Source organism: Impatiens glandulifera, chromosome 2 (genome assembly GCF_907164915.1).
Source record: "Impatiens glandulifera chromosome 2, dImpGla2.1, whole genome shotgun sequence".
NCBI lineage: Eukaryota > Viridiplantae > Streptophyta > Magnoliopsida > Ericales > Balsaminaceae > Impatiens > Impatiens glandulifera.
In genome coordinates this window covers 2,560,883-2,564,314 of record NC_061863.1, presented here as the reverse complement: position 1 = coordinate 2,564,314, position 3,432 = coordinate 2,560,883, and the positions used below count along the sequence as shown (strand labels likewise).

The 3,432-nt window shown below is 29.0% G+C and overlaps 1 non-coding gene across 1 annotated transcript; it reads left to right on the top strand.

The window, feature by feature from the left end:
• Nucleotides 1–1,381: 1,381 nt before the first annotated feature.
• On the top strand, nucleotides 1,382–1,463 carry TRNAS-AGA. Its single transcript has one exon. It is a non-coding gene; the product is annotated as a tRNA-Ser (tRNA).
• Nucleotides 1,464–3,432: the final 1,969 nt, after the last annotated feature.

Sequence of the window (3,432 nt, the reverse complement as noted above, 5' to 3'; positions counted from 1 at the left end):
GTTTTTTGATTTAATTTTTCTTCAATTATCATTCGTCTCTCTTGAAACTTTCGGTTAGTTTTCTTTATCCTTAGTCTCTCGATTAATTTTCCTTATAGTATAAGATTATATATTTTGTATATATATTCTAATTCTGATTCTATGTTTTTGTTAATATATTACAATGAAAAATGATGTTCATCTACATTTACAGTTAAGTAAAAAAAGAAAAAAAACATTATTATCATTTTTCAAAAATAAAGAAAGTTTATCTTTTAAATTCGGTAATACTATCATTTCAATATTTTCAATTCAGTGATAAATTTTCAACAAGAAGAGTTGAATTACAGATTTAGTGATAAACAGTAGAGCTCCTTATATTTAGTTCTACTTTAGACCCTACAAATAATTTTAAATCATTTAAAGCTGAAGATATTTAAGAGATAAAAACCGAAGATACCCAAAACGAACTTCCATTATCTACTTTATCAAAATAAGATATCGATCAAAAGCCGAGAAGATCCAAAACGAACTTTCATTGTTTACTTTTTCAAAATCAGATACCTATCAAAAAGAGAGGACACCAAGATGAACATCCATCGTCTACTTCCTCAAAATAAGATATCAATTAAAAGCCGAGAAGACCCAAAATGAACTTTAATCGTCTACATTTTCAAAATCAAATATCAATCGATAACCGAGAACACCCAAGACGAACTTTTATCGTCTACTTTCTCAAAATAAGATATTGATCAAAAACCAAGAAAACCTGAGACAAACTTCCATCGTTTACTTTTTCAAAATTAGATTTCTATCGAAAAGAGAGGACACCCGAGACAGACATTCATCGTCTACTTCCTCAAAATAAGATATTGATTGAAAGCCGAGAAGACCGAAGACGAACTTCACGTCTACATCATAACAAATCATTAGGTATATCTCGACATCTATTTCACTCAAGCTCAAGATCCAGCCAAACATTTGTCACACATCTTGCCTTGAACTTTGCACACTCAATTCATTTGAACCGCATAATTTTCCTTGAACAAATTATTTTATTTATCGATGTATAAAATAACTTTACTATTTTTAAACAAATGTAGTCGTGTTGGAGTGGTTATCGGGCATGACTCGAAATAATGTGGGCTTTTCTTCGTGCAGGTTCCTACTAGCACGGTACAAAAATAATGAAAAGAAATGATGCATTAAATGATTGTCTTTTTTCTTTAATGTTCTAAAACAAATGTGGTCGTGTTAGAGTGTTTATCGACTCATCATTAGAAATCATGTGGACTTGTCTCCGCAATTATTTTTCGATCGACAAAATAATATTGTTACGAAAATAATGAAAAGAATTATTCAAAATGATTATCTTTTGCCTATTTAATATTTATAAACAAATGTGGTCGTGCCGGAGTGGTTATCGGGCATGACTAGAAATCATGTGGGCTTTGCCCGCGCAGGTTCGAATCCTGCCGACCACGTAAAAATGTTTATGTTTTTTCTTAATGTACAACTTAAAACAAATGTAGTGATCTCTTCTACTTAAAAATATATGGGTGCAGGAATGGTCATTTAGTTTTTTACCAATTAAATTGCTTGTAGGGGTGTTCAATATTTGGTCTGAATTCGAATTTCATTTTCGGTTTTCGAATCGAATTTCAAACCAATTCGAATTCAAATACGGTTTTCGAATTAGTTTTCGAGTTTGGGTTTCAACTCGAAAACCAAACCGAAAACCGAATTCATTTTTTATTATTTATTCTTCCAAACTTAACTTAAGAATAAGTCCAAAATAATCAAACTAGAATATTTTGAATTAAGATTTATAATAAAAGAAAAAATGAAATAAAAACACTAGTAGTCTAGTGGTAGAATAGTATCCTACTATGGTATAGACCTCGGGTTCAATTCTTGGTTGGTAGATTTTATTTTGAGTTTAAAATAAAGAAAATTGAATTCGGTTTGAATTCGAATTATTCGAAGTTCAAACCGAATATAAAATTCGAATTCGGTTCGGTTTCATTAGAATTTATTCGAATTCGGTTCGGTTTTCGAATTGACGAAAAAACAAAAATTCGAAGAAACCGAATGGAGGAACTCGAATAACTCGAAACCGAACCGATGAACACCCCTAATCGCTTGTGCTCTATAAATTATTTGTCCATCCATTTCAAGTTAACATCCATTTAAGTCCAGTGATCCTAAAACAAAGGTAGTTGTGTGCTAGGTGATGATCGTGTATGACCAAATAAATCCAAATATTTGTGTTATTTTGTATTTTAATAAAAAAATTGTAAATATGAGATGGTTCATATAAACATAAAGATTTTATGATTCAGGTTAGAGCAAAGCAGGTAGAAGGGAGCGCCCCAAATGTTAAAGAAGACATCATAAGAATATCTTAACTCCAATAAACTACACTAGAGTTATTAGTGGAAAATAGTCCGGCCTAAAAAATCAAATATGTACAGATTCGATTGTTACCGAAAGCGTTCTGAATGAAAATAAATGTTATAGTTGTGAGGTGTCATGCTCCCTCTTCCTAATTAAAAAAAACTAGAAATCTAACTTCAGCTAAATAATATGTTCGGTTAGGATCAAATCCTAAGTAGTGCATGACACTTCATCCGAACCCAACAATGACAGTTTAGATAAGACTATTGTATGAGCTCATATAAGGTCAATTAGGAAAAAAAATACTATAATTAGGGAATTTTGATAAACTAAAAAAAATGGATTATCACTTTGTCTGGATTATGGAACCTCATATGGGTTATGAGTTAAGTTATCTGTTGCTAAAAGTTGAACAACACCTCACTTTGTTTGTTTCTGAATATATTAAATTAAATAAAAACAAACATGACCAGCCTGCTTACCTGACCTTCCCCTTACAACTACATTTATTATAATAATATTATTATTATTATCATTTTGAATTAAAAATATATTAAAACATTTTATGTGGACCCGTAATTTTTAATTTTTTACGCATTTTTATACTCGAGTATAGTTGAGTTTTATAATTATACAATAGTAGTATTAAGTTATTATTAAATTGGTAATATATTTGAGATATACTAACCATAACAAATACTACTTATATAAAGCTCTAAAATAATTAGTTAGATATTTAAGTGTTAAAAAAATGTTGATGAAACAATAATTTTTTTAAATTATATTTTCATTAAAAACGTTTTAAGTTGAAACATAATGCATAATGCATAAGTACGAGAAGTTAGCATTCAAATAAATATGAATTGAAAAATATTTGATCGGTTTAATATAGTTTTAATATAATAAACATATATTGACCCAATTTGAAAACTTTAGATCCAGAGTTCGATCAAATTTTAAAAAAATATTTTTTTGTAAAATTTATTTACAAATTAATTTTAGCATTCCATCCGCATTTTCTATTTTATATTGGCTATTATACTCCAAGATTTTTAT